Source organism: Manis pentadactyla, chromosome 9, assembly GCF_030020395.1.
Source record: "Manis pentadactyla isolate mManPen7 chromosome 9, mManPen7.hap1, whole genome shotgun sequence".
In the NCBI taxonomy this organism is placed as follows: Eukaryota; Metazoa; Chordata; class Mammalia; order Pholidota; family Manidae; genus Manis; species Manis pentadactyla.
This window is the reverse complement of record NC_080027.1, coordinates 82,041,719-82,064,236: the sequence shown is the minus strand read 5'-3', so window position 1 is coordinate 82,064,236 and position 22,518 is coordinate 82,041,719.

Genomic DNA, 22,518 nt, shown 5'->3' with positions numbered 1-22,518 from the left:
ACATTCTAACGGAGGTATGGAAAGACATCCAAGAAATCAGGAATGAATTCAGGTCAGAGATCCAATCATTGAAGAGCATGATGGAGGGTATTAAAAGCAGGTTGGCTATGGTGGAGGAGACAATAAATGAAATAGAAACTAGAGAAGAGGAATACAAAGAAGCTGAGGCACAGAGAGAAAAAAGGATCTCTAGAATGAAAGAATATTGAGAGAACTGCGTGACCAACCTAAGTGGAATAATATTCGCATTATAGGGATATCAGAAGCAGAAGAGAGAGAGAAAGGGATAGAAAGTGTCTTTGAGGAGGTAGTTGCTGAAAACTTCCCCAATCTGGGGAAGGAGATAATCTCTGAGGTGATGGAGATCCACAGATCTCCCAACACAAGGGATCCAAGGAAGACAACACCAAGACACATAGTAATTAAAATGGGAAAGATCAAGGATAAGGACAGACTGTTAAAAGCAGCCAGAGGCAGAAATAAGTTCACATACAAAGGAAAGCCCATCAGGCTAACATCAGACTTCTCAGCAGAAACCTTACAGTCCAGAAGGGAGTGGCATCATGTATTAAATGCCATGAAGCAGAAGGACCTGGAACCAAGATTACTTTATCTGGCAAGATTATCATTTAAATTTGAAGGAGGTATTAAACAATTTTCAGATAAGCAAAAGCTGAGAGAGTTTACCTCCCACAAACCATCTCTACACTCTGTTTTGGAGGGACTGCTATAGATGGAAGTCTTCCTAAGGTTGAATAGCTGTCACCAGAGGTAATAACACCACAGTAAAGAAACTAGAACAGCTAATTACTAACCAATGCAAAATTAAATTAACTATACCCGAAGTCAATCAAGGAATAGACAAAAAGTACAAAATATGATACCTAACATATAAAGAATGGAGGAGGAAGAAAAAGGAGGAGAAACAGAAAAGAACCTTTAGATTGTGTTTGTAACAGCATACTAAGTGAGTTAAGTTAGACTCTTAGATAGTAAGGAAAGTAACCTGGAACCTTTGGTAACCACGAATCTAAAGTCTGAAATGGCAATAAGTACAGCCCTATCGATAATCACCCTAAATGTAAATGGACTAAAGCACCAATCAAAAGACATAGAGTCACTGAATAGATAAAAAAAATGAGACTCATCTATATGCTGCTTACAAGAGACTCACCTTAAACTCAAAGACATGCACAGACTAAAAGTCAAGGGATGGAAAAAGATATTTCATGCAAACAATAGGGAGAAAAAACCAGGTGTTGCAGTACTAGTATCAGACAAAATAGACTTCAAAACAAAGAAAGTAACAAGATAAAGAAGGGCATTACATAATGATAAAGGGCTCAGTCCAACAAGAGGATATAACCATTATAAATATATATGCACCCAACACAGGAGCACCAGCATATGTGAAACAAATATTAACAGAATTAAAGGAGGAAATAGACTGCAATGCATTCATTCTAGGAGACTTCAACACCCCATTCACTCAAAAGGACAGATCCACCAGACAGAAAATAAGTAAGGACACAGAGGCACTGAAAAACACACTACAACAGATGGACCTAATAGACATCTATGGAACTTTACACCCAAAAGCAACAGGATACACATTCTTCTCAAGTGCACATGCCACATTCTCCAGAATAAACCACATACTAGTCCACAAAAAGGGCCTCAGTAAATTCGAAAAGATTGAAATTCTACCAACCAACTTCTCAGACCACAAAGGTATAAAACTAGAAATAAATTGTACAAAGAAAGCAAAAAGGCTCACAAACACATGGAGGCTTAACAAAATGCTCCTAAGTAGTCAATGGATCAATGACCAAATTAAAATGGAGATCCTGCAATATATGGAAATAAATGACAACAACAACACAAAGCCCCAACTTCTGTGGGATGCAGTCTTAACAGGAAAGTATGTAGCAATCCAGGCATATTTAAAGAAGGAAGAACAAACCCAAATGAATAGTCTAATGTCACAATTAACAAAATTGGAAAAGAAGAACAAATGGGGCCTAAAGTCAGTAGAAAGAGGAACATAATAAAGATCAGAGAAGAAATAAATAAAATTGAGAAAAATAAAACAATAGAAAAAATCAATGAATCCAAGAGCTGGTTCTTCAGAAAATAATCAAAATAGATAAGCCTCTAGTGAGACTTATTAAGAGAAAAAGAAAATCAACACAAATCAACAGAATCAGAAATGAGAAAGAAAATATCATGACAGACCCAACAGAAATACAAAGAATTATTAGAGACTAATATGAAAACCTATATGCTAAGAAGCAGGAAAACCTAGAAGAAATGGACAACTTCCTAGAAAAATACAACGTTCCAAAACTGACCAAGGAAGAAGCACAAAATCTAAACAAACCAATCACCAGCAATGAAATTGAAGTGGTAATCAAAAAACTACCTAAGAACAAAATCTCTGGGACAGATGGATTTACCTCAGAATTTTATCAGACATGCAGAGAAGACATAATACACATTTTCCTTAAAGTTTTCCAAAAAATAGGAGAGGAGGGAATACTCCCAAACTCATTCTATGAAGCCATCATCACCCTAATACCAAAACTAGGCAAAGACCCCACCAAAAAAGAAAATTACAGACCAATATCCCTGATGAATGTAGATGCAAGAATACACAACAAAATATTAGCAAACCGAATTCAATAATACATCAAAGGAATCATACACCACGACCAAGTGGGATTCATCCCAGGGATGCAAGGATGGTACAACATTCGAAAATCCATCAACATTATCCACCACATAAATAAAAAGAAAGACAAAAACCACATGATCATCTCCATGGATGCTGAAAAAGCAGTCGACAAAATTCAACATCCATTCATGATAAAAACTCTCATTAAAATGGGTATAGAGGGCAAGTATCTCAACATAATAAAGGCCATATATGATAAACCCACAGCCAACATCATACTGAACAGCGAGAAGCTGAAAGCTTTTCCTCTGCGATCGGGAACAAGACAGGGATACCCACTCTCCCCACCGTTATTCAACATAGTACTGGAGGTCCTAGCCACAGCCACTAGACAAAACAAAGAAATACAAGGAATCCAGATTGGTAAAGAAGGAGTTAAACTGTCACTATTTGAAGATGACATGATACTGTACATAAAAAACCCTAAAGACTCCACTCCAAAACTGCTAGAACTGATATCGGAATACAGCAGTGTTGCAGGATACAATTAACACACAGAAATTTGTGGCTTTCCTACACTCTAACAATGAACTAATAGAAAGAGAAATCAGGAAAACAATTCCATTCACAATTGCATCAAAAAGAATAAAATACCTAGGAATAAACCTAACCAAGGAAGTGAAAGACCTATACCCTGAAAACTACAAGACACTCTTAAGAGAAATTAAAGAGGACACTAGCAAATGGAAACTCATCCCATGTTCTTGGCTAGGAAGAATTAGTATCATCAAAATGGCCATCCTGCCCAAAGCAATATACAGATTTGATGCAATCCCTATCAAATTACCAACAACATTCTTCTACGAACTGGAACAAATAGTTCAAAAATTCATGTGGAAACACCAAAGACCCCGAATAGCCAAAGCAATCCTGAGAAGGAAGAATAAAGTGGGGGAGATCTCACTCCTCAACTTCAAGCTCTACTACAAAGCCACAGTAATCAAGACAACTTGGTACTGGCACAAGAACAGAGCCACAGACCAGTGGATCAGAATAGAGACCCCAGATAGTAACCCAAACATATATGGTCAATTAATATATGATAAAAGAGCCATGGACATACAATGGGTAAATGACAGTCTCTTCAACAAATGTTGCTGGCAAAACTGGACAGCTACATGTAAGAGAATGAAACTGGATTACTGTCTAACTCCATACAAAAAAGTAAACTCAAAATGGATCAAAGAGATGAATGTAAGTCATGAAACCATAAAACTCCTAGAAAAAAACATAAGCAAAAATCTCTTGGACATAAACATGAGCAACTTCTTCATGAAAATATCTCCCCGGGCAAGGGAAACAAAAGCAAAAATGAACAAGTGGGACTATATCAAGCTGAAGAGCTTCTGTACAGCAAAGAACACCATCAATAGAACAAAAAGGTATCCTACAATATGGGAGAATATATTCATAAAGGAAAGATCCGATAAAGGGTTGACATCCAAAATATATAAAAAGCTCATGCACCTCAACAAAGAAAAAGCAAATAATCCAATTTAAAAATGGGCATAGGAGCTGAACAGACAGTTCTCCAAAGAAGAAATTCAGATGGCCAACAGACACATGAAAAGATGCTCCACATTGCTAGTCATCAGAGAAATGCAAATTAAAACGACAATGAGATATCACCTCACCCCAGTAAGGATCACCACTATTCAAAAGACGAACAACAACACGTGTTGGTGAGGTTGCGGAGAAAGGGGAACCCTCCTACACTTCTGGTGGGAATGCAATTAAGTTCAACCATTGTGGAAAGCAGTATGGAGGTTCCTTAAAAAGTTCAAAATAGAAATACCATTTGACCCAGGAATTCCACTTCTAGGAATTTACCCTAAGAATGTAGCAGCCCAGTTCAAAAAGACAGATGCACCCCTATGTTTATCGCAGCACTATTTACAATAGCCAAGAAATGGAAGCAACCCAAGTGTTCATCAGTAGATGAATGGATATAGAAGATGTGGTACACATACACAATGGAATATTATTCAGCTAGAAGAAGAAAACAAATCCTACCATTTGCAACAATATGGATGGAGCTAGATGGCAGTATGCTCAGTGAAATAAGCCAGGTGGAGAGAGACAAGTACCAAATGATTTCACTCATATGTGGAGTATAAGAACAAAGAAAAACTGAAGGAACAGAAGAGCAGCAGAATCACAGAACCCAAGAATGGACTAACGGTTACCAAAGGGAAAGGGATTGGGTAGGAGGGGTGGGAAGGGGGGATAAGGGCAGTGAAAAAGAAAGGGCACCTTACGATTAGCATGTATAATGTGGGGGGGCATAGGGAGGGCTGTGCAACACAGAGCAGACAAGTAGTTAGTCTACAGCATCTTACTACGCTGATGGACAGTGACTGTAATGGGGTTTGTGGGGGGGAACTTGGTGAAGGTGATGTCTAGTAACCATAATGTTCTTCATGTAATTGTAGATTAGTGATAATAAAATGAATTAAAAAATAAATAAATAATAAGAACTGAGGCAAAATATAGTTACTTCCAAAAGAGCAAGACAACATAATGGCAACTTCTTTTATTTGCAATTAAAGACTAACTGTAATCATGGTCAGCATTTATTGACTAGGAACATTCTGAAGCACAAGGCATTAGGGCTAAGCCTTAAATGTATAGTCTAATTTAATCAGCCAGCACACCTGTAAAGTAGATCCCACTGTTACCTCAGTTTACATAGAAGGAAAGTAAGTCTTAAGATGAAGGGCAAACTCTTTGTAACAGGTACAGCCATGTTTCTAACAGATCTATTGCTCTCCAAAACTCAGGGTTTAAATTACTTATCTCTGCTGCTTTGGAAATATGCTGAAAGTGATCATAAATTTGAAATTAAAATTTCTAAATGTTTCTATTACAAAGCATTCACAGGTTTTTCTTTGGGGATTTCAATAAATAATCAATAAATAATTCATGTTCCAAATTCCTTGTACATCTCAAGGGCAAGAGATATGTTGAAAATAATCTAAAAGCACCAAATTTGTAATATTTCTTTTTCAACATCAGCTTTTCATATACTGTCTATAATTTTGGCAGTTACCACCATAATATGGGTTGTTAGTATTAAATGCATCCAAGTCTTTTAATTCTGTTTTTCTTCTTTGCTGCAGAATTCTCTATCAAGGCTCAAGATGCAAATTCAGACTCAGCAATTGTTAAGGTCTCACTGTATGCTTCACCTATGAAATGTTAATATGCACAACCAGATTTTACTGTTTTCTATCTTCTGTTCCACTGGTTTTGTTCTGTAACTCTGCTTCTTTGGCTTTTTTCTTTTTCCTCATGGAGTAAATACCTGGAATTCTGATAACTTGCTGATCTTAATTCTTTATCATTAAATACGTTTTATTTCCCAGGTGACGCTTCTCCTCCTGGAACTCTGACCTCTGAGACCCTGTTGAGCTCATTATTATTGCCAGCAGCAGACACCCAACCCTCATCAGGATGCTCTGACAGACACTTCCTTTTTTGCTTGACACCAGGCATTTCACTTCCTGACATCTACAATTTTGTGAAAATTCCAGTGGCTGCCTCAAACTGCATTTCATCCCCACTGATACATCAAAATGAGGCATGCATCTCTGTATCATTCATGCATTAATTTATCTGTAAAATACATCTTTGTTGGTGATGTTTGGTGAACCAAATTAACTTCACATAATTATTTATGATTCCAAATATGCAATATTAGATTAATTTTCCAAGGTGTCTATTTATATATAGTCTTTATCAGCTTTGCATATGTCCCCTCAATTTACATCTATTCCTTCAGCAAATATTTACTGAGTACCCCTTTCTTGTGATATATCATGAAAAATACAAAAATGGAATAATCAATAGGAATAAGAATAGTGCTTGACACAGTGTTCCACAAACATTTGTTGAATGAATAAATGAGTAAAAAAACACAATAATGACACAGATATTGAACAATTGCATACTTTATCAAGAGTTTGCTGGACCTTCTTATGAGAGAAACCCAGAAATGCATCAGCTCAGGGACATTGATTACTGGCACTAATAAGGGAATGGGCATATTTTACCTCTGGTTCTAGACTAAGAAGTAAGGGAATTATATCTGAACCCCTCTTAAGAGTAAATTCAATGTCTAAGACTGAAGAAGTGGAAAGAGAATAAGACAATCATCTACTTGAAGAATCACCAAAATAGAAAATAAAAAAATGGTAAAAGCCTGAAATTATCTCATGATGTTAACCTGTATAGAGAGGCTACTAGAGGCTGAGCAGGTGGAAGAATAGTAACTGCTGAGTGTGAAAGTAGTTTAGACAAAAGCAGCAAATTCCACGTCTTTAGTTGCCAAGTGTCTTTATATGACATATAACCCTTTCTTTGTTTTTCATATTATCACAGAGAGAACGAGCCATTACATAGACAGCTGAGGCTGTTAAGTTTAAAATGCAACTAGAATCAAATAAAGGCACACAAAGCACTGTTGACTAGTGCACACTAAGGTGGTAAGCATAACTCATATCTAAAGCACTTGAGGTCCATTCCCATCCACAATTCTTCCCACAGGAGAGCCTGAGTGTAGCAATCACCTCTGGGCAATAGGGCCAGTTGCCTGTGAGTTGATGAAAATTAAATATGTTATCTGCCCACTTCAGAATTTAATCAATAGGGAGATATGCACTCTCTATTTATGATATTTCCTGTGGTCACATTCACTTCTAAATGTGCAACATCTAGCGTTTGATATCAATACTCTGCTAAGACAGCTCTTACAAAGGGCTTCAATAACTTTCTATTTGCAAAATTCAAAAGCATCATCTCAGTTCTAATTTTCCTTGGCTTCTCTGCAGCATTTCACATAACTGACCATTTCATTTTTTAAGAAACCTTTACTTTTTTGGGTTCCTTGGCTGCAATGATAATCATCATTCTTCTTGGCTGCTTAGCATCTGAGTCCCTTTCCTCTCCTTGAAGAAGCCTCACTTTTTAAGGTAGTGCCCTTCCTCTATTTTGGAAATGGAAAATTCTAGACATTTATTTTATATCCTTCCTTGGCAGTTGAAAACAAGAGCATGCCCAATTCCTGCACTCATACATACCTGCCCGTACATACCTGCCCAATTCTGATATCCAGAATCAGTCCAGGTGACAAAACAGGAGTTGCAGGATTTTCATCATGTCATCACCAGAAGCTGGGTATAGTTGTAATCATTCTTAATGGTTTTCCTCCTAGGTTACATGCTACGCATCCCACAAGTTGTCTTAATCAACTCTAGGTCAAGAATGCCAAAGTATTATAGCACATTAAAATAATTTCATCTAAAAATCTATACAAAGAGAGTAAAATTTTCTCCTTTCTCTCCTCTTCCTCTCCCTTTTTCTCATTTCATTAAACATTGCAATAAAATACTTTTGTTAAGAATTATATGATAAATGTGAAATGGTCAATTATGCCTTAATTAATAATTCCTTAAAGAAGGGGTTAAGAATCTAGAATTAGAAAAAAATTCTCAAAGTAAATTTAATTCCATCTTATATTTATTGGTTAAGTCTCCTATCATATCTCCAACCTGTAGCAGTCTACCTTCAGTGCAAACACCTCAATTATTATAATTAAAGTTTTAGATCAGGAAGAACCCTAGAAAGCCATTCCAATACCACCCTTTTACAGAAACTTGCTGAGTGGAAAGAAAACCAAGACCAGGAGATGATAAATGAGCATCCCATGGCCACATATTCATTAGTGGTTGATTCCTGTCTCTGAGTTCAGTGATTTTTTTTCTCTGTACCTCTGTGCTTACTCTTGAGGCATCTATAGCTGACCCTGACTATTAGATCATTTTTCCTTACAATCAGCTTGAATTTCTCTCTCTGAAATCTTCTTGGTCCATTGATCCCTGAACATGTAGAGGCATAAAGAATGAGGTTAATCTCTCTTTGCGAAGACCACTATGACTCATTTTACTCAGAGTTTCTGGTAAGTCTTCTCCAGGATAGGGACTTCCCTAATTCCTATAACTTAGTCCTCATGTATTTTCACCCTCTAAGTCCCCCTCACCATTCTTGGCAGTCTTCCAGGCACCCTCCAGTTTATTTTATTGAGTAGTAGCTACAATTGTACATGCTATTTCTACTGTACTCTCACCAGTTCAGCATTTGTCTCATCAGTTCTCATGAATAGTGTAACATCTGAAGTGACACATAAAGTCTGCAAAGGAATCTTGGTCTATTGGAGGTAGCATGGTAAGCATGGTGTTTGGAGAACTATCTCTGAAGGTGGGTAGTGAGTGCGATCCTATAAAATACCAGCTGCCTGAGACACACAGAAAGCTTTTTCCAACAACTTGCAGGCAAGTCATTTAAACCCTTTGGGTGTGTGTTTGAACATGTGTAAAATAATTCATATGACTTAAGTGATTCCTAAGGAGTTCAGAAACTTGCTGAGTGGAAAGAGCAAGAGGGCTTTGATTCTGAGGATCTGATGCATCCATGAGTTAGCTCTATTATTCACTAACTGTGTGGATTTGGGGCAGTAATGCACATATTTGGCCACAGTTCCTCCTCTTTAAAATGGATATGTGAATAGGAGAAGCTGAGGAGAAGAAAGCTACTGGAATTTTATGGTGTTTATATTTTTACCAGCAAACAAACAGAAAACACTTCTCTGTTATTCCACAATCCACATCCTTTACTCAACTACTGTATTTTGAAAGTCAGAGCCTCCACTTTGTGGAGAATAACTTTGAGGTCCTGATTTTATGAGATGCCATCATTGATTTCACAAGTATTCTTCTCTTCCTTGGTTTAATTAGTCCTTGATTGTAACTGATGGAATTGTATATTGTGTAGCATTTCAGTAAGCTTGGAAAGAGACTGACTCCCTTGAGCTGCTATCATAAAAAGCCAGCAACCAAGACTTCTCAACATGATCTCTTCCAGTAATGAGTTGTTTCTAACTTTATCCACATCACAGGCATTCAGCCCATTAGCTAGTTTTGAAGAACTGGTTGGGATCCAAAGACCATGGTATGTGATTATTGATTTTTCTAAAAGCTGCATCTGCAGATTATCAGCCTAGCAAGTAGCAAGCAGACAACACTTGGATGTCTTTCTTCAGTTGAACATCAAGATAACCTAGCTTGTGGCAAACTCAGTCAACTGAAAGAGGGTGATTTTGTATATTTTTTAACAACCCAAAGCAGCCTCTTTCCAACCATCTCAAATTAGCTGCTGCACAGAGGAATAGTCCATGAATTATTTATAAAATGCACATGCTCCCCACTTGTTTTTTTCTCCAGCCATGACTTGTTATGCTCCTTCCTAGAAGTCAAAGGATGAGCAGGCTCAACAATTTTGTGGAATAATGTTCTCCTGGGATGACCTTACTTTCCCCCCAAGAAAATTAAACAGAGAGCTAAAACTTGTTCAAATGTTGCCTTTCTTACTTGTAGTTGCAAGAAGATCTTTAACAAGAAAGTAGCTTGTTGGCTAGTGCAATTACATCTTTCCTTGAGCCAAAAATTAAAAATTAAAAAAGAAATCTCTGTTGAAGATGAAGGTATGGTGCATATTCCAAAGCACTGATTCTTCTGTAATCAAAATAAATCCAGAATGAGAAAAGATATTAATTCAGTGGAGACTATGTGTGTGGCACCAGCAGGTGCTAGGTACCCAATCTTCAAGACCCTGACCTCACAACCTAGCATATTTTATTTCCACTTTGATGATGCAAAAATATCAAGGACATTATCCAGTATTTCTTACAGGGTCCAATATTTTATAAGAACATTAAGACAATCAACTACAATTCTTTCACATAGTCTATAATGCAGGTATAAATGGACACATATTATACAGGAGCAAATGGACTGAGTGAAGTTTGACCTTGGATAGCATGACTCTGCCTAGGCAACTCTGATGCAGCAGATTTAATGATCATTTGTTTAGAAACATTTATCACAAACTGTTCTAAGTACCTTTCCAATATTATTTATTGACCTTCCAAGCAAGTATGCAAAGCAGATATTATTGTCTCCATTTTACAGATAAGAAAACTGAATCTGAGGTTGAATATTTTGCTCAAGGTTACCTAAATAATTTGTGGTAGAATCAGGATACTAGTTCGGGTTAACTGGAGTCAATGCTTATGGTCTTTCTCTAAAATTACATTGTATCACAGTATAGGCAATGATAGACTCCTTTACCTTACCCATGACTTAAAATCCTCTTGAAGTTAATACTTTCATTTCAGCCATGTTCCCCATTTGCATTTCCTGAAGTATGGAAGGGGGATATAATAGTACATATTGCATGGGGCAGTTGGGAGGATTAAATGAATTAATATGCCCAAAACACAACAGAACCAGACAGAATTATAATGAGTGCTAGCTATTTAAAAAAATTTTTTGTATGACTATTGTTATTTTTACTTCTCTCTAAGGCAACAAAGACTATGATGAAAGTATCATTTTCTAAAACCCTTTTGTGAGTCTGGAAAAAGTTGTTTTGGTACACAGGTTTCACCTGTGGAGTCAAAACTCATTACACTTCTGTGGACATATGCTAGGAATATGAACCACATCCTCCCAATTTCCTTCATGGTATTCCCCCCATGTTCAAGACATAGGACTTCTCAAGGTTGCCTTGTTATCTGCTGCGCTTCTTTCCTACAGCTCCTTCCTGAGTGTCCAGTTGTCACAGTGACACTGGAAGCGCTGACAGGCTTGTAGGCTTCCCCTGGGAGTCTCTGAAGCCAGCCGAGCTCCACCATTAACAATCACACTGTGAGTGCTGTGTGTGGGCTCTTGCCTGCTGGTTACAAGTCAGACAGGCCCTTGCCTCACAGTCAGCCATTCCCTGAAGCCTGCAAACCGACACAACAGAACAGAATACCTCTCTCTTGCTGCAGACTAATCAAGCCAAAGGCCCTAACTATCAAATTAGGATTCTTCTGGCCTTCAGCAGTAGAACTTATTTCTCCCTGTCCACTGTAGGGCATTAACCTACCTTTCACATTCATCTGCACATGACATTTTTACTTAAGTGTCAGGAAGATTCTTTGGAAAGAGCTGAGGGGAAAGAAGATGAGTCTTTGGGGTGGTCATAGTTAAGACGGATTCTCATTTACCCAGAGAGGTAGCAGATTTTGCTCTTAAAATCATGGAGTATTACCCTGTCTAAACTAGTAATTGCTGATACCATCTAGAACTTGATGCATTATGACCTAGGTAACATGAACTGTCGAATTATGTAAGGCTAGATAGAAAATCTAATATCTTCATTGGGAATAGTTGGAAAAACTTCTTGTGACATCTTAGTCTATGCCTTGCAATTACTCTTTCTACCTACATGCTGCATGGAAAACATTCAAGATTTAGGATAGACCAACCTAAAGTGGAATACCATCTGTACCACTCATAACACTGTAACCTTCGGTCAGATATTTTAATCCTTTCAGCTTCTGTAAAATAACTTATTATTTTCAAAGGCTGTTTTGAAAATGAAAAGTGATGGTGATTTCAAAGAAGTTAGAGAATGCTATATCCTCCCATGATTGGTTCACATAGCCCTTCTCACTAAAGCCTTCCCTGTTCCCACCTCATGTTGCCCTTTCTCCTTTGTCTTGTTCTTTCTGCTTTCTCTGTGTACTTCGTAGGACCTCTCACCATCTGAAATAGTCTTGTTTCACTTTTGTGTTTGTTTAAGCTTGCTTGTTATTCTCTCCACTTGGCATCTCTTTTTTTTACCCCTGGTGTCCATGATAGCACCTGATACTGATAGGCAACAAATAAAAATTTCTGAGTGACTAAATGACTGTATCAGTTTCTTACGGCTACAGTAACTAAGTACCACAAAATGGCTTACAACATGAAAGTATTCTCTTAGAGTTTTGCAGGCCAGAAGACCAATATCAGTATCACTAAACCAAATTCAGGGTATAGGCAAGGCCATTTTTAATCTGAGCATTTAGGGGAGAATCTATTTTCTGTTTTTTCCACCTCTTGTGGATTCTGGCCTTCCCTAGCTTGTGCCCCCATCATTCCTGTCTCTGCCACCATGGCCACATGCTTCTTCCTCTTCTGTTGGTTCCAAATTTCCTTCTGTTACCCTCTAATAAAGATATATATGACTGTATTTGGAGACTACCTGGATACTGCAGGGTAATATCCCCATCTGAAGATTCTTAACATAATCATTTCTGTAAAGTCTTTTTTAGTCATAGAAAGGCAATATTCACAGGTTCCAGAGATTAAGATGTGGATATCTTTTAGGGGAAGGGCATATTCAGTTCACCCCAAAGAGTATTTAATTTTTATTATTTTTATAACAACCCTCCCTTCCATCTTTTCAATCCTTATCTTCTGACTTTCCTGCCATTACCAGTACTTATCTTCTCCCTTCTTCTTTTTTCTTTCCCTTTGTTTCTCTTTTGCTCTTTCTTTGCTTCTCTTTTCCTTCCTTGCTTTTTTCCTTCTTTCCTACAGAAACCAATAAAATTTAAATAATCAACTTGTAGGGAAAATGGAAGTTCCTGGCCAGGATCTTCACCTGACCCTTATCTACTGGCCCACTGTGCACATGCAATGATGTAATTGGCCTGCTGTGCAGGCACCTGCTTACATATGTGTTGACAAGGAGCCATAATTGTCTGTGCTGCTATATAAAGAGCTCTGCTCAATGCTCTCTGGCTGCTGGATGCTGAAGTGGATTGTGAATGGCAGAGTTGCCAGATGCAGACATGATTCTAGCACTTGACCTGCCACCACGAGAACAAAGCTTGGTATAAACCCTTTTACCCCCAATGTTCCATTGTCATTATTTGGTCTCACCAAATCCAGAGTGAACTTACTCAGAGCTGAAGCCCTCCAGTGAGACACAGCTTAAGGGCCTGTTTGCTCCGAGTATTTTCCCATAGGCTATGTAAGATAAAACAATATACAATACATCCAAGAAAAAGCCCTCATTAAATTTTGGGGGTTATGTGGACCTTCTTTCATTTCTTTTGATTTAAAGGCTATGATTATCATCTGTTTGCAGCTTTTAACCGGCCTCCTCTTAAGAATGTCCCATGAATCTATAAGTAATTATCAAGGTCAGTCTGTATTTTGGCGAAGAGGGCCAAAATAATTATAACACTAATCTAAGATGCCAATTGTTAGGTAATTATTCAGCTACCACCTGATAACTGACCTGTGCTACCTGTATGATCAAGCAGCTAACATTTCAATTAGAACCTGACGTAGGGTGTTTAATGTCTTTGAAAGCTAGAGCAAAATACAAAAACCCACTGCCCCAAAGAGTCTTTACTAATATTTAATTAGTTAATCATATTGGATTTGATTCATATGACTGCAGGTCATTTGGATGGTAGGTATCTCAGCTGATTTCAATTAATTTAGCACTTTTTTAATCTTGGGTAAAACAGCACAGAAGTGGAATGTAATCAGCATTATAAGACATACGGCAAACTCTGAACTACCTTTTACATTCAGAACGCTGAAGCATTTTCCTCTTATAGAAAGTTGGAAGGAAAATCCTACATATAAATATGAATGTTGACCACAGTTCATGTGCTCTGGCCAGGATTTCTGGGAAGGTGGCATCATTGTATGGTATATAATTAAGTCTGCAAAAAGATTCTGAAAGGCTGCTTAATGTCACTCAACAAGACTGAGCTGAATTGGATTTGTCTAAAAACAAAGCTTACAACAAAAAAGTGCTAATCAAGCATCTTTTAGGTAAGCACCTCTTCTGTTTATTTTTGTCTGTCTGGTGATAGAATTGCTAAAAGCAAAACCAAAGAACTATTTTTGTTCCTTGGTGAAATGTCAGGGGCTCTAGAGCTGCACTCTTGTTAATCCAGTGGACTTATTTCCATTAAAAGGGACTTACTTGGGAACAGTGGGCAGTGAGGATGGGCTGCATGAAAAATAAACTTTAGTCCAAGGCCGTCCATCGAACATAGAAAAATGGAGGCTTTGGGTTTGCTGGGACAGAAGCCTGTGGGCAGCTAATTACTGATGATTGCGTTTGATCAAAGGGACGAAAGGAAATACATTGCTAAGATCACATTGTTAAGATTTCCTCAGAAGGTTCTGAGGAATTACCATCCAGGCAACTCAGACCAATTTTCCTCTTGAATAATATAAATTAAAGGTGTTTAATTTTATTTCTTCCTCTGACCTCTCTTTAAATAATATCGAGCATGGCAAGCAGAAAATAATAGTGTCTAGCATGGTAGCAGAAAAACAAAACAAAAGCCATCTGTAACAAAATGTTCGACTATAGTTAAACATATCTGGATTCTAGAAACAGAATTCTAGATCAAGGAAGGTGATTTCATCAGGGGCTCTGGAGTTGCTTCTCTAATCTTGGATTTCCCAAGCATGGATACTAGAGCTGGACCACAAGGTTCAAATACCAGTTCTGCCTCTTACGAACTGTGTGACCTCAGATAAATTGTTCAACTTTGTAGTTTCCTCATTTATAAAATGTAGATAAACAAGTACTTATCTCACCTGTTACTATGAGAGTAAATTAAAGCATAAAAGTTAATACAAGAAATCCAGTTAGAAAAAAGTCTTAGTAAAACTGATCAATAAACATTAGCTCTTGTTATTTATATCATTTCCTCATCTGTTAAAGAGGATGATGTCCACCTCCCTGAACTGTGACTAAAATATTGATGTCCACCTCCCTGAACTGTATCTAAAATATTGATCTGAGTATCTATCATAGAATAAGAGCTTAATCTGTGACATGCACTCTATTTACTGGTAAGTGTGCACATTTCTCCCTCCCTATATATTATGCACCTTTATCTTGGCTTTGTGCTCTCAGTCAAAGAAGTACAAGAAAAATATGATCACTCTATGGCCCAAGTTTATGTACAACTGTGCATCTTTTCTAGTTCACTTTCCTTCTCTTGAAAGAGTTTTTCTGCATAAATTCCCAGAAAAGGTCAATTGAAACAGTGGTCTGACATCGCCTTAAAATGCCTGAAAGCCATGAGACTACATATTACAACCTATGTATCTGCATTCTGAGTTGCAGCGGAAGACAGGGAAGAGATGAACGAAGATGTCCTATTGCTTCTTCCAGTAGCCATCACTCAGTGTATCCACCGCAACTCCCAATTACCCCCGAAAAGAGTTGCTGATGGGCCAGAAAAACACACTGGAGAGCAAAGCAGGACAGATGATCTCTCCTTCTCTGTTTCCTACAGTCCAAAAAACATGAAGTGTTCTCTAGCCCTCAGGACTAGTTCCAAAAGGAGCGCCAAATAGCCATGGAGACCCAGGAGACTCCAATGAAATTGACCTGGAGAAAAGAGATGATGTTTGAAATAGCCTTGAATAAATCCAAGGTTAAAAGAGAAGGAGGATATAGATGTTCAGTAGGGAGGACATATTCAAAGGATGGAGGGTACAATGATGCCATGCTTTCCTTTATTCCATGTTGATCTTGGAGAATTTATTGTTATTATATCTTTAAATGAAGTTGGAAGGACACAGGTATTCCACACAGAAAGACAACTCACTGGATTACACAGATGCCACTGCCTTATATGGTTGCCTTGGGAAACAATTCCTATACAACCCACTCTCTAGGAATTTAGTCTTACATTAAGTACATATGGACAAAGAAGTAAGAGCAATGGTGACGGACATTAAGAGAAAGAAAATACAGCATAACAGAGCCACACCTAGCCTACATGTCAGGCAAAACCTTTCTGAAATAATTTATATAAATTGAGGTGTGAATAAAGAGAAAAGCTAAAGAATACCTTGGTCTCCTAATGACCAGCTTGAATGATATTTCTGTGTAGTTGCTCATAACTTATGCATTATGTATGAATGTCAAGTAGGTGTACACACCTACTTTTTTAAATTATGGAAGTGCACTTCCACTTGATAAACCTCATGTGGGTAGGCAAAAATCAAAGAATGTGGCATCCTTGGAAAGCTAAAAAATTAAAAGTGGACCTTACAGATGTGCTCATTGTAAATTACTGAAATAAGAGGTCTCTAAAGTTTCTTCTAGTAGTAACATTCTACAGCTACTTAGTGCATAAAATGTGATAATCATTTCTGTGCACATAGTTTTTTACATATGTGTAGGGAAAATGGAGTTCCTATCTCCAGGATGTTCACCTGACCCACTGCAGACGTGCAATGATATCTCATGCTTATGTAATACTTGGCCTACTGAGCAGGCCCATGCTTACAGAAATGTTGACAATGAGCCATTATTGTCTATGTTGCTGTATAAAGACCTCCTCCCAGGGCTCTAGGCAGATTGTGAATTATGAATTGCAGGTTTGCTGCATATATATATGCAGTGCATATAATCTAAGCGCTTGACCAGCTTCCGCGAGAATAAATCTGGATAAGAACGTTTTTCCCTATGCTCTGTTGTTATTTTTCAGTCTCATCAAACCCAGAGTGGAGCTGCCTGGAACGGAAATCCTTTGGCGCTACAATATACATTTTGTATTTATTGTTTTATGGTATATACATATCATTTTATAGGAAATATCGTTATTCTTTTTTGCTCGATTATTTCTTGAAATCCTTTCACATAAAAATTTCTGCTAAGTTTTAGGGATTGGCCAACAATTGTTCACTTAAATAAATGGAGACAACATAGCAGAGTGATTCAATGTATATCACTCTAGAGTCAGTATCAGTCTAGAATCTAGGCTCAGAAACATTGTCATTAAGTCTTGAAGCCTTAGTTTCCTCATCTATATGAAGGGAACAAACGTGGTGACCTGTAGGAGCTTCCATGTACAGCTCTTATTCTATTAGCTAGTGTATAGTTAACAATTATTATTCAATACCATACCAATTCATGTATCTTGTGTATAGCTAAGTGTATCTCTCTCCTCTACAGATGAGGAAACTGAAGGTCCGAAGTTCATGTCAGGAACTTGTCCAAAGCCATGGACTACAAGAAGAGGGATGCCAAATCAGGTCTTCTGAGTCCAAATGCATTGCCCCTTGTTTTTAGAAGAACAGCTTTGCCTATCACAGAGGTATGAGAGTGTCTGATAAGATCAGGCTGGAGAGAGCATCCCCAGCACAGCTCCTGTGCGTGCCTCACTCTGTAATGGCCAGAGTAGTTCAATTCAATGCATTGTTTTAAAGGAAGCAAATTCAAGGTTATCCACATAATAACCTCTCTCTCCCTCATTTGCATTCAGATATACTTTCTTGAGTGGTTGCAAAGGGATTCTGTTTGAGCTAATTTGGGAAATTGCAAATGAGTGCCACATGTACAGATATCATCTGTCAGGTGTGTCTGATGGAAAAAAAAATGAAGCACAGCTGCTCTAAATGGTGGTGAGTGGAGCCAACCACTCTGCAGCTCAGCCTACCACCCAATGAGTACTTTTCAATACCTATCTCTGCTCTTTGGGATTTGGGCCCCTCATTTTTCATCTTGGCTGGGTTAATGTGACCCCTTAGAAAAGCCATGGCCTTGGGCTGCTTAGTCTGATCAAACTGCTGCTGCAGTCTACCAAAAGGCTGTCCTTGTCAAAGCTCAGCAAGATGGGCATTCCCTGAGGACTCACAAGCCTGGCACCCCTTGGCTTCCTGCAAACCTGACCTGACACAGCAGAAGCCTCTGGAAAAAAACAGGGGCAGGAAGGGAGGGAAACAGTGTTATACAATATGCACCAACTCAATTCCTTGAAATCCAACTCACAGCTTTCTAGAAGGAGATTGAAATGGCAGAGAGGAGGCTGCTCTGACATGTATCCAGGAGGTGCTTGATGGTGACTGACAACTTGTTATGCAGAGGCTTAATTGAACCTGATGGCCTCATAAATGAAAGCCACGTGTGCCAAGCCAAAGGGAAAGGAAGTGCCTGTTGGGCTTACTGTCTTCATTTCCCCAACAGTGGCTGACAAATTGCCATTTTATAGGGGCACCTCCTGCCAAAGAGTTTCCTGGGTTTTGCTATCCCTATAATTAATTCCTGACCCTAGAGCTTCTGGCATTACTATGCAAGGTACTCTGCAGAGGCAAATTATATTAAGTAAGGCAATAAGGCCAGGGGCTTTGACTGCAGTTGCTTTAAGGGACTATGGACAAAGAATAACCCAGAATAGCAAGGCACTCTAGCCTCCCAAACATTCCAGAGGGTGCTCTTGGAAGTTAGAGGCCTGCAGGAAAATATAGGAGTAAGCCTTTTCTAACAATAGCTACCCAGAGTTTATTAAGTAATTGCTAGAATTGTGTCAGGTGCGTTACATAAGTGATCTTTATTCCCATCACAAAACTGGAAGCTGATCCTTCTCATCCCCATGTGAGAAATGAGGAAACTCAGACATTAGCTTAGATTCTCACACATATTTACCCAAAGATAGTGAACAGTAGGATGGGGATGTGAAACCCATATCTGTTTGAGTTCCAAACTGCAAATTTCTCTATGACAAACTGACAATATTTAAGTATTTGCTTGGGTTGAGGATTCTGAAAAAAGTATTAACAGGGACTTGGAGACTCCAGTGATTAGGTCAATATTAATAACTGTAAAGGTGATGGGGAGGATGAGCACAAAGGCAATGACAGTGAGAGCAGCATAATGACAGTGATAGCAGAGACACATACCTGCCTGTCTCACTCTGCCTGACTTTCTCTTTCCTTTGGCCCTGTTCCTGCACACACCACCTCCTCTGCTTTTTTCTCAGTCAAGGGAAGCTGCAGAGCTAAACACAGAAAAATTTGTGCTTTTGATTTTAAAAACAAAAAAACAGAGAGAGGGGAGAGGGTTGAAGGTATAGATAAATCATAGATAGAAATGGGGAGTTAGACATCACCTCACTGAAACAGAAAGGGAGAGAAGAGAGAAAGCAGAGTCCCTGCTTCAGGAAGGTGTGATGCTGGGGTTAAGGGGGTGCAGTGTACCCATGAGACCCCAGAGAGGAAGGGTGCCTTGGGGCCATTAGGTGGTGGGAAAGAGGAAAAGAGGTGGCCTGGAAAAGGCAGCCTTCCACACACTAGACTGACATGGACACTGCAGGGAGTAAACTGGAGTCATAGTGCCTGTTACAGTGACAAATACACAGTCCGTAACCTGCGACCTGTTGGGAGGCCTGCCTGACCCACACCAGCTACTTGTTAGCAACTAAGGTCTGGAGCCACGGCACAACCCTGAAAGAGGGTTGTGAAGATGAAGTCAGCCTCAGCTCGGCAGGTGAAGTCTAGAAAGTAAAATTCTATTGTATTATATATACTTTTGGGTAAAAAAGATCAATGGAGTCTGCTGCTGTTTTGTTCCTTCAGTATTTTTCTTTGTTCTTGATGGGAGGAGTCTAGTAACCACAATGTCACTCATGTAATTGTACATTAATGATACCAAAAAATAAAAATAAAAATAAATAAATAAAAATTTTTCAAAAAAAAAAAAAGGGTAAGTTCCATCGGGAAAAAAAAAAAAGAGCAATGGAGTTTGTATGTCCTGTACATCTGAGTGTGTAGACTAAGACTCATAATTGCTTAAAAACTAGTAAAAATAAAATAACATTATTATGATTGATCACTTATGACTGGATGGCCACCCTCTGAACCCTGTATTAAGTATTTTAAAAGCACTCCTTCATTTACTTCCCACAAGTCTGCAGAATAGATGCCTTCATTAACCGTATTTTATGAAGGAGAAATCTAAGGCTTAGTAACCTGCCTAAGGTTATATTGCTGTCAGTGCCCTTATGGTGCAATTCAAATCCTGCCACTTTTGCAGCAATTCAAATGTTGCCACTTTCCCTTACCTATTTTCTTTCCTGATTAATTTTTCTTTCACTAAAGGATGATGCCATCTTCACTATACTGTCATAGTTGTCTTGACTGTATCTACAAAATATATATGAAGCTCTTTGTCATGTGAAGATAAAGAGTATTCAGTGAGATAGAACTCAGTGTCCTGAAAATCAAAATAAGTGGAATTCTAAAAGGGGCAGAAGCATGATTAAAATTTAGAGCAGTTCAGCTAGATTTAATGAAAATAAAAAGAAGAACTTGAATTCACACTTACTTTCAAACCTAATCATTAAGAGAAAGGAACCAAGATTCCATAAATATGATGATATGATTAAGATAGATAAGATTATCTTCAGCAAGTAATCTCTCTCTCTCATCTTTCTGAGAGGAGTATACTTCTCTGCCCAAGGATCCACTGACGTTATTCTTGATTATGTGATGTTCTTTAGCCAGCAGAATGAGCAGGCATGCCACAAGCTTGTAGAGCTGGTATTGCTGTCTTGGACTTCAGTGATTCTCCATGAGAAGAAATTTCATCCCCTTGGCATAGACACTAGCCCTTGAGCCAGGGCTCAGAATGAACCAATCTCCAGTCCTAAATCACACCTGGTTAAATCCTTATCCTAAATGTGATGCCACTCAAAAGAAGCTACAGACATAGGAAGAAGAAATGAATGCTTATTCTTTTTGCATCACAAAAGCTGACCGATACAATGATCAAGGTGAAAGATTGTCCAGCTGATTATCTCTTTACTTTTGGTTTATCTTTCAGGAATCAGTCTGGTGAAATGAATCGTGAGAGGGGTACCCTCTATATACTGGTATAGCTACTTACTTTTAGAGTGTGATGTACCTTATGAACTAGAAAATAAAACAGCTTGGGTCTACGGCCATATTACTCTGAATGCACCTGACTTCTGTTCTCTGAAGCTAAGTAGGGTAAAGGCTGGTTAATACTTGGATGGGAGAAAAATTTGACTTAGGAGCTTGAAACAATAAGGAAATTTGTATCACCCTAAGTCAAGTCCCAGAGAAAGAAAGAAAAGGTATCTTCACTGATCATTTAGCAGGTGACCATTCAGAAAAGGAAGAATTTGGACAGACTTTGGGAGGAAAGTGTTTAAGATACTTTGTAGGCTTCAATATCTTCATTCAAAAAATGTGAGTAATCTTAATGTCTGCCTTATGGGAGGCTTCTTCATTCATTTCACAAATATTTATTAAGCATCAGTGTTTATAGATCCACTAGTCATGATATGTGTTGAAGGTACAATGGTGGAAATGAATAAAAGAGAGAAATTGCTCATCTCATGGAACATATTGTTGGGTGAGCCAGACAGTATTTGTAAAACCAGAAATTCACAATAATTAAGTAAATGTATAATTAAAAACTTCCAAAAGTGTAATGAAATATTAAAAGATTTAGTGCACATAATGTGTTTAGCCTAGTGCTAAATTATTAATATTTTTTACATATTAATGTGAACAAATGGTGGTGGCATTCAGGGCAGTGTGGTAGCTGTGACTATCAGGGTGAAATTCTTGCACAGGCCCAAGCTCTCTGGGGTTGGGACTTTGTTTTTATTTCTCTCTCTCTTTCTTTGCTCTCTCTGTATATTTCCTTCAGGGAAGCATCATGGCACTGAACAGGTTTTTAAACTGATGAGTTAATAATGAACTTCACAGTCTTTGTTATCTGGGTTTGTCTTTCCTAATTCCTCACCTGAGCTCCTATACCAAGCAAGAGGATGGTTTTCATGGAAGAAGGCATCTAGGGAAGCACCTCAGGCCAGCTTTTTCATTTTGAGCTTAAGAATCAGGAAGGAAGGGGATCACTTCAGGCTCACTGTAGTGTCCACTGTGTCTCTGAAATGTCCTTTGTGTTTACTGGAACCTAGTGGGCTCACAGCAGATGCTCCAGTAGCCTCATAACGTATAGATTATACTGAAACCCCTCGGGTCTGGTGAGTGTTATAATAGGGGGGCATTGAAAAAGAGCAATGGGGTGCCTATTTTAGGTACCAGTCCTAGTGCTGC